Source organism: Pinus tabuliformis, chromosome 2_1 (genome assembly GCF_031772625.1).
Source record: "Pinus tabuliformis cultivar Carrire ecotype Pingquan chromosome 2_1, CPIR1, whole genome shotgun sequence".
NCBI lineage: Eukaryota > Viridiplantae > Streptophyta > Pinopsida > Pinales > Pinaceae > Pinus > Pinus tabuliformis.
The window spans coordinates 137437723-137448037 of NC_142299.1; the positions used below are offsets into that span (position 1 = coordinate 137437723).

The window sequence follows — 10315 nt, forward strand, 5'->3', positions numbered from 1 at the left end:
ACCCTTGAGCTCCAGAAATATAGGAGAGTGATCAGAGATCCCACCACTCCCCACCCATTGACGAAAGAGAATTAAACTTGCCATAAGAGGGGCTTTGATCAAGAATCGGTCCAATCTTCTAGCAAGGGAATCTACCCCCAATCTGCGATTCCTCCAAGTTGGCTTGAGTTTAACAGGGTCAATATTTAGAAATTTGTGAGCATCCAACAAGTTTTCAAAAAATGTTGTGAGATGTGTTGCACTCAGGTTGTCCCTTTTGACTCCCAAAGGGATACGGCTGAGGTAACCACAAACCAATCTTTGGACTGCAGGTCCTAGCCTACCTGCAGTCAGAGAGGGCTCTCTCTTTAGGATTTAGCTTTGTTTAAGGGATGATTTTAGGCTAGATATGATGCACATGGGTTTTGTTTGAGTTTGGTGGGATGGTTGATCTATTCAAGCAGAGTTGGCATGCAAAGTGTAAGAAGTTCAAACCATTGGGCATGGAGTCAATGAATGTGAACTGAAGGGTGTGTTTTCCTTGGCAGAAGAGGGGAATATGGAGCAGGATAGCTACGCATGGCACAATGATTAAATGCTGGAACAAGGATGAAATGGAGGTTAGGGGATGAGAGGCAATTAAGGATCTCTCATCCAGCCAAAGAGGGAAAGTGGATGAAGACTATATAGGAGCAATGAAGGATTCCTAAACAACATTCATATAATGAAGGAAATAGCTTAAACATGATCAATTAAGTATACATATTTGTCACTAATTCAGAGGAAAACATAGAAAAGTTACTAGAATTGAGCATAGAGGGTAGCTCTGAACTATTCCTTCTTCCTGCAACTTAGATTATGATATACAGATGATACAGATACATATAAACTGATAAAAAGAGGGAGGAAAGACCTATTGAACCATGAGCAAGCACATGAATTCCACATCAAGCTCTTCGGCCATTGAAAGCACAACCAGCCAGTTCAAATGCAAATATTCCAATAATCTTTGATTATAGAAGTTCTTAAGCTTATAGTGCAAGTATGGAATGAGAAATACAACCAACCAACCCTTTACACTATCCAGAGGGTGGTATAAGTAGAGAAAATATCTACAACAGCAGATCTGATAGCAGATCTAGAGAAATGAATGCTTCTAACCTAACATTTATTGCAAATAAATGAAAGAATGCCTATCTACCAGCTGCGCAGGGACTGCAGCCATAAGAATGAATAAATTATTGGTCTTTTGAGCAATGCACTGGAATTTCTGCAATAACTGTGCCTTGGGACTTGCTGCGCTGCTCATATGTGTCTTTGTACACTGTCTCTGCAAAATCTGGGCTTTAAACACTTGAATTGCCTCTTTAGGCGGTTCTGCTACTGCAAAGTGGCTTTAATGCTGGCTTTAATGCTCATAACTGTGATTTGGCGGGCTTTGATGACTCTGAGCTGCTTTATTGACTTTGATGGGGGCCTCTTTAATGTTCTGCTGCTTCGGTCTGCTGATATTTTGAACTGATACTCTTTGACTGTCAAATCGCCCCATTCTGCTCTTTGAATGCAAAATAACTGCTGCAAGTGCTTTCCGTGGCCCCTAGAATACTATCGGCGCATGGCCGATAAAAAATGGTCCTTAAACTGATAAATTTGCAACACTGGGTCGAATAAAGGAGCTCTGGCGGCATGCCGAGGAGAAATCCCTGCATTTGGAAGTATTTGGGCCCAGAGCGATCTCAAAATGGCCAAGGAAGGCATCGTTCCTTTGCAGTTGTGGCGGGCGAGAGCGCTGTACACAAAACTTTAAAAATGGCCCTTTTATTATAATACAAAAATGCTTTCAAAATTGTGCAAATTCATGAAATTTGGGCGCAGGCGACAACTGTTCATTTTATTAAATTCTGGTCGTTGGATCCAGCGCGGGCCGATCCAACGGCTGGCGCTACATCGCAATATCGGCGTCGGGCGGACCGGGGGGTGGCACATAAACAATCGCCGAAATTGCGCGGACCCGATATGCTATAGGCCCTTCCTTTTATTTGGAATCGCGTCCAGCCCATCGGTGATGTCATATCGGCGGACTTACAAAAATTTGGTTTGCGGACCCGAAATGCCTTTGTGCCCATTTTTAACGAAGATCGGGTCCGAACCATCGGAACCCATCATATCGGCGGATTTACATTTGAAACGGGTCCAACCGACCTGAAATCCCTTTCAAAACTGCCCTTTATAAATTATCGGCTCCGGAATATCGGAGACCTCCCTTTTCGCTGTGCCCGGGGACCTTACGGACCCGATAGCAGTTACAAAACCCGCCTTTATAATATTTCGGCTACGGAATATCGGAGCCAAACATAAGGGGTGTTCGCCGATCAAACATGGGTCGTTGATTTGGTGAAGGCGATGGATGGCAGAGATTACGTCGGCATTTCGCTATCGGCGGGGTCAAGGGGCTGCCATATAGAAACGCCGAAACCCATCGGACCCGAAATATATTTATGCCGCGCTTTATTACTTTTCGGCTCCGCTGGTCGGAGCCATATGGGAGCGATGCGATTAAATATGGGCCATTGATCTGGGGCCCAAGAATGGATGGCTGTGATTAATTCGGGACTTCGACAATCGGCGGGGTGGAGGGCACAGCCTTTACATATTGCGATCGTCGAAACGCCTAGGGCCGTTTGATTTGGGCGGAAAGATGGACGGCCCAGATTTGGTCGGAACTTTCGCTGCTGGAGCCATTATTTATAAAAAAATGCAAGGCAAATGAATTCAGAGGGGTTAGGTAAGTGCTTGGAATGGACTTCTAGGGCATCGGAAGGGGTCCGATGGCCAAAAAGGGAGGATTCATGCCTTGGAAGGATTCCAAAGGCACCTGGGAGGATTTTTATGTGTTTTGAGAGGGGTTTAATGGCCTTTAAAAGGGTTTGTGCCTTGGAAAAGGTAGAAACAAGGCCAAAAGATGGTTTTTTTATACATATGAAGGGAAACTATGCAAAGGAATGAGTCCTTATGCATTTGGGAGATGGTTAGAGGGGTTATTGAGGGCTCTTGCTAAGTTTAAGATAAACTTAGCAATTCCCGAGGATATATATGGTTATTTTTCAACCAAGGGAAAGGGATAAGTATATAGGGGAGTTATATACATAGTTTTAGTAAGGGAAGGGGAAATAGATAGGGAGCTACATAGTAAACTTAGTAGTTAATATGACAATGATGAGAAAAAGCACTAAGTATGATGTCTTAGGCTATCAATGGGGGAAAATGACTGATAGAAGAAGTGTGGACCTTCCTTGAGTGAAGCAGATCTTCACCAAGGCAAATGATATGGAAAATGATGAAACTAAGAGGTATCAAGCAGATCTTGACCTCTTTGGGGGAAGTTAGTGAGTGATTTGGGGAAAGAGGAAGAAGGGGAGTTAGACATGCCTCGCTTGAAGTCCTCCAACTGAAAAACTGCCTCAAACCAAAAATGAATTGCTTACCAAAAATTGGAACACAACAGTGGCATTTAGACTAGCACACTCTCATGGACACTTCTTTGGCCATCTGTAGCAAATATGGAGCATTGCAGCATGCATAGTACGACATATTTGGCATGTAAAAATGTCGATCATGAAATATGATTAACCTGCTGCAGCAGGAGGCTAACAGTAGATGATCGCTTTGACACCTGAAACCCCAGGATTCTGCTGATCCGAGGGAGAAATTTAATTCTCCACCAATAATGATATTATCTTGATTCATAAAATTAGCCTCCATGATTCTGTTCCAAAAGAATTCTTTGTTCTGGCAAGGGCCATAGATTTTGATGATCCTAAATGGTCTGCCAAGCTCCATAGACCAGATGTCTGCACCAAGAAAATCTTCTCCTCCCCAAAAGTTGAGGATTTTGGTAGAACGAGAGTTAAAGCCCAAGGCGTAGCCACGAGAGCAACCCTTCACATCCAAAAAATGAAAATCCCAAGTTGGGAGAAAACTTAAGAGAAGCTTAGTTATCTGGTGACCTTCCCCCAAAGTTTCTTGAAGGAAAATAACATCCATCTTTTCAGACAGACAGAGCCTCTTGAGAGCCAGCTTTTTGTCAAGGTTGGCTAGACCCCTACAATTAAAGGAAAGATAGATCATGGGGGAGAGGAGTGAGGGTTTCTCTTTGCTCTAAGAACCCAATCGATTGGGGATTGGACCCCGGAGGCTACATCAGCACTAGCCCTTTTAATAGCCTTAGAAATTTTTGATTGACGGCCTCTCAGAGGCTTGAGAGTAATTGGAGGGGGGTCAAGGTCCAGGCCTAAGACCGAAGAGGGAGCAGCAGGAAGGGATCTGAGGAAATATCGATGAGTCCCACTTGATAGTGGGTGATCATCAAGCGAGCAAGTGGTCCTATCCACAGAGGGTTGGGGAATGGGGGAGGATAGTGAGGGAGGCACAACAGGAATAGGACATACCACTGAACATATCTTATTAACTTCAGCTTGAGAGACGACACAGTTCAAAGATGATAAATTTACTGAACCTTCAGTAGAATGAGAAAAAAGAGGAAGAGTGGAGGAGGGAGTACTCGCGAAAGCCTTGTCGCGGGATCTGGATTTTTTAGGGGGTCAATCTGATGCCCTTGCGAAATGGTGAGCTACAACCCACTGCAAAGTTAGACTAGAGGGAGGAGTACTTTCTTGGAGGTCCAATTGAGAATCGAAATCTGAATCCAGAGTTTGAGTGGAGGCTGAGACCAACACTTTGGTCGGGATCTGATTTTGCCCTGAAATTCTTGGACAGTCTTTGTATAAATGCCCCACTTCGTGACATTTGCGCAACAAAAGGGAATGCCTTCGTAATCTATAATTTTCCTTCGAGTGATGTCACCCATTTAAAGCAGGTAGCTCTCTCTACCAGACCTTCTCTGGTATCTAGATGCACTAGAATAAGTTCCAATGCTAGGCATCCTGTGTCTTGGTAGGTTCTATCATGATCTAGATAGACACCCAAATCATCTCCTATTACTTTGAAGATTTCTTCCCCCCAAAATTGTAACGGGAGAGCAGGTAATCGGACCCAGATTGGCACCGCTCCATGATATTCCTTTTCTGGGTCAAACATTGGTGACCATCGCTTCAATAGCACTGGTGTCATCTCGATGTGCCAGTACCGCGTGAGGACCCCGTCTACCTGGTCCAAATGAGAGAAAATCAGAGCAAACCAACCCCTGGAAAGCGAGAGGATACTTAAGAGCTGTATGAGGAGATTCCCCCTAATTTCCGTTTTCCACTTTCGAAGGCGTATCGAGGAGTAATTTCGGCCTCTCACCCTTCCAACTAACACTGTGCTCTCTGTGAGGGCCGCTTGAGCCATAAAGATTCCTTCTCCAAAGATTAACCGCCTGAAATTGTTGTTGTTATAAGAATACATTTGATATATTTGATATAAACAATACATTTGATATTTATTTGATATTTTAAATTGTTATAACAATACATTTGATATCATGGAAATTACTCTAGAAGCTCAAAGCTGCCCCTCGAACCTGCTTACTTATGTGGAACATTTTGTTCGACAAGATTCCAACGGGTCTTAATTTGATGAAAAGATCTTCCATGGCCCTTTCTGGTGTCAATTGTGCTGTAATGATGAGGAGAGTACTGAACATCTCTTCCTTAACTACCCCATCACCAAGGAGCATTGGAACTCCATTATAGCTCACTATCCAAGCTTAAAAAACTGGCATACGCCTAGAGCACATGGTGTGAAAATCAAAATGGCAAATCCAGGAACATGCCTCTCCTTATTTGTTGGTCACTATGTATTGCAAGAAATCAATCTATATTTAAACACAAGATACCCCATTGGCCCGCTATCATGATCAAAACTATTGCATATTTCAATCTTTTACCCGAGGAGGACTCAAATACCCCTCCCCGTATTATTAAGCCTGAAATCATTGACAAATCAATACCGTGGGCATACTTTGATGGTTCTGCATAAGAGGCATACTTTATCTAAATGAAACTCATTGTTTCAAAATTCAAATGAGATTAGGCAGGGGAACAAACAATTATGTTGAACTATGCAATGCAAAACATCTCATACATTTTGCATTAGAAAAGCATTGCAAACATCTTCAACTATTTGGTGATTCCAAAATCATTTGCAACTGGTTAAATAAAGCATCTCACTGCAATGCATTTTCATTGAGGCATATATTAGAAGAGGCTTACAAATTGATATTTACTTTTGACTCTTTTGCCTGTCGCACATTTACAGGGAGCGAAATTCGAGGTCAGACTACCTTTCCAAAGAGGCAGCACTTAGAAAAAGCAATGACTAGCTGATACAAGAAGAGATTGATGGGACTTTCCACCAGCACTATCACAGACCAACTCAAAGAAAATGGGCTATAGGCCCTATATTTTGTTTAACTTGTATATATTATGTTATTTATATTTTCTACACTTCTTCAAATTTTGATTTAGTTCTCTCTATAAGAGAGTTGGCACAGGAACAATGTGAACTGTCATCAAGACTCCCTGCGTGGAGATACATAACTGAACATTTTTGTCTATTTTTGAACTCGATAGGCAACTCTTACTCTTCTGTTTATGCACTAGCATCTATACATTTGATATTTGAAATTTGTATTTGATATTTGAAATTGTTATAACAATACATTTGATATTTGGAATTGTTGTTAATATAACAATACATTTCATATATTTGATATAAACCATACATTTGATATTTTGAAATTTTTATTTGATATTTGAAATTGTTATAACAATACATTTGATATTTGAAATTTGTATTTGATATTTGAAATTGTTATAACAATACATTTGATATTTGAAAAAAAAAAATTGATATTTGAAATTGTTATAACAATACATTTGATATTTGAAATTGTCGTTATAACAATACATTTTATATATTTGATATAAACAATACATTTGGTATTTGAAATTGTTGTTATAACAATACATTTGGTATTTGAAATTGTTGTTATAACAATACATTTGATATTTGAAATTGTCGTTATAACAATACATTTTATATATTTGATATAAACAATACATTTGGTATTTGAAATTGTTGTTATAACAATACATTTGGTATTTGAAATTGTTGTTATAACAATACATTTGATATTTGAAATTGTTATAACAATACATTTAATATAAACACTATTAAAAAATTCATTAAAAACTAATAATATAACACAGAAAGACAATCAGAATTAAAAATAGTTTATACATAGTCTATACTGTGAGAAAAATTCATTAAAAGCAGATCATGTTTATACATAGTCTATACTGTGAGAAAAATTCATTAAAAGCAGATCATGTTTATACATAGTCTATACTGTGAGAAAGATTCATTAAAAGCAGATCACGTGATATGGAAATACAATCAGAAATTAAAATAGTCTAAAGTTTCATTAAAAGCAGATCATATGACAAAGAACATAAATCAGAATTAAATATTGTTGAAGGCAAAGAAATATGTGGTAAATATGACCGGCTAGCCCAAACTATCTGAAAATGTGTTCTTCTGTAAATATTGATTTGGGGCCAGAAGAATCGGGTCAGATATTGTCCAGGATTGATTTGGAAGGAAAAAAGAACTATCTGAAATATCGAACAAAAAGTCGAAAGTTCTTCGAAACTCTAGAAAACGAACTTTCAGAAATTCTCTGTAAATATTTAGGAATGAAGGGCCCTGAAAATTTCAAGAAAATCGAAATTATCAGAAGATATCAGAAATGTTTACAGTCGAAAGCAGACAGCAAAGAAAAGTATACAGAGAAATGGAATTGGAATCAAATTATCTGAGACCAGAAATTGAAATATACGCAAAGAAATTGAAATATATTGCATTGACTGCTTAGATGAGAAGCTAGAGCATTTGTATGGCTCCACAAGAACAAGTTTTGCATTGGAAGTGGAAACCCTAATATTTAATTAAAGCGTACCTTCTTCCGAATCATTTTTATTTTTTGTTTCAGAATTTGGCATCGCAGAGTTTATTAGCTCCTCAGTATGACGACCACCTAGCTCGTCGCCTTCAAAAGCTTTTACGGAAGCACTCTGACTTGGTTTCTCGTAGTTCATCTCCTCGTCACCCTGGAAAGTCGAAAGTTCTTCGAAACTCAACGAACTTTCCGAAATTCTCGGTAAATATTTAGTAATGAAGGGCCCTGAAAATTTCAAGAAAATCGAAATTATCAGAAGATATCAGAAATGTTTACAGTCAAAAGCAGACAGCAAAGAAAAGTATACAGAGAAATGGAATCGGAGTCAAATTGCATTGGCGTGCTTAGATGAGAAGCTAGATCATTTCTTTCGCTCCACATCAGAAACTTTTGCATTGGAAGTGGAAACCCTAATATTTAATTAAAGCATACCTTCTTCCGAATCAGCTCCGAATCAATTTGACTCGATATCTTCGAGTTGATCTGCTCGCACCCCTGAAAACAAGTTTTTTTTCTGAAACATTTGGACTTCGTATTTTGGAGTTGATCTGCTCGTCGCCCTGAAAACAAGTTTTTTCCCAAAACATGCTCACTCGTTATATCGGAGTTTATCTGCTCGGTTAACCTGAAAAGCTTGGACAAAGATTCAGAAATGGCAATCCTTTTTTTCTTTTGTACTAATTTTTTGAAAAATAAATCATTCATTTTTTATAACAAATAAATCGGATTTGCGTCCAGACAAGGAGGATTTGAGTCGAAGCAATGTTGAAATCCGCCTTTGGAGGAAAAAACAGATCATCTTTATAACAAAGAAAATTTACATATTTCCAATACAGAGGAAAAGAGAGACCAAAGAAGAGAGAAATCTCTAAGAACATCCCGAAAGATCTAGACACATAACACAGAAATGCCACCTGCCCTGCCCTGCCCTGCCATACTATACGGGCGTTTCCAAATGCACTCACAACTTTTACCACACTAATAAGTGATGTGTTGCATCTTTTTATTGACTTATTTGTAATAGTATTTTGTTAAAATTTATTTCAACCTAGCAATAAATTTCTAACGAACTCTTAAATTATTTATTAATTTATGCATGGCTAAGTTCTAAATTAAAATTGCACACTAGACATACACATAAATCATCACCACATTGGGCACATGATTTACTATTAGAAAATCCACAAATGGAAAAAACAAAAACGTGTTTTATTATGAATTTGGGATTAGTACCAGGAATAACGGACATGTAAAAACTCGAAAATGAGAAGGTCCCACCTAAGCTTACAAAAAAAAAAGAATTTGGGATTAGTACCAAGAATAATGGCTTAAATGAAGAATTAGATCTAGTTCACTGAAGCCCTTCTTGGGTGTAATCTAGATCTTTACCTTATCAAGACCTCTTTGGTTGTGATTTAGATCTCCTTGATCAAGGCTTCCTTTGTTGAGATCTACCTCCTTGGCCGTGATTCAGATCTCCTTGATCAAGGCCTCCTTTGTTGTGATTTAGATCTCCTTGCTGCACCTTCCGCACCTTCCTTGGACCATGCCTTCCTTGGCACACTGGAGTATCGGAGTGAATAGTGTCTTCACCTCTCCTTCAAATCTCCTTATATAACCTTTTAATGACTAGAACCCTAACCCTAAATTTCAATGACTACGATTAGATTTTGCCATCCCAAGATGGAGTGAATAGTGTTTTCACCTCTCCTTCGAATCTCCTTTTATAACATTTTAACGACTAAAACCCTAAACCTAGAATTCAATGGCTAAGATTAGATTTTGTCATCCCAAGATCAACGGTTGTGAATTTATTTTTAGTTGAGCTCAAATAAGTCACATTTCATCCATGGCGCTCTCCAACCTAGTATGCAAGAGATGTTACGTATTATGTTATGTAAACATCTTACTTTGTCAAATAAAGTAAAAATAAAAATAAAATAAAATCATACAATTAATATTTATATTTATTAATAAAAATATAAAAAAACCTACCTTAAACATTTTTACTCTCTCAAAAATAAAATAAGGAAAAAAAAGTTATGTAAACATTTTGCTTTATCAAATAAAGTAAAAATAAAAATAAAATAAAATCATACGATTAATATTTATATTTATTAATTAATATTTAAAACCCTACCTTAAACATTTTTACATAAAGAAAATAAAAATAACTCTATGTTATAATAAAAAAACATATTTAAACTAAAATAATAAGGTAAACTTGACTTGTGATGTTACTAGTAGTTTTTGAGCTCCAAGTTTATGAGAACCCATGGTATTCATCTAGAATATAGTCTATTTAAAGGAGAAAATTTAAACTTCTTTTAGAGTGATTCTTCTAGTTTGGTAGATCCTGAGTTAAAAAGGATTTAT

At 38.2% G+C, this 10315-nt stretch overlaps 1 long non-coding RNA gene across 2 annotated transcripts; it reads right to left on the bottom strand.

Moving 5' to 3' along the window:
* Window positions 1-7380: 7380 nt before the first annotated feature.
* Window positions 7381-9563, bottom strand: LOC149199144 (uncharacterized). 2 transcript variants are annotated; one of them, XR_016253239.1, is made up of 4 exons: window positions 9329-9563; window positions 8372-8499; window positions 7940-8164; window positions 7381-7686 (listed from the first exon to the last, which is right to left on the bottom strand). It is a non-coding gene; the product is annotated as an uncharacterized LOC149199144 (long non-coding RNA). The 2 variants fall into 2 exon arrangements; XR_016253238.1 differs by having other exon boundaries at window positions 8372-8564.
* Between the last annotated feature and the right edge of the window lie 752 nt (window positions 9564-10315).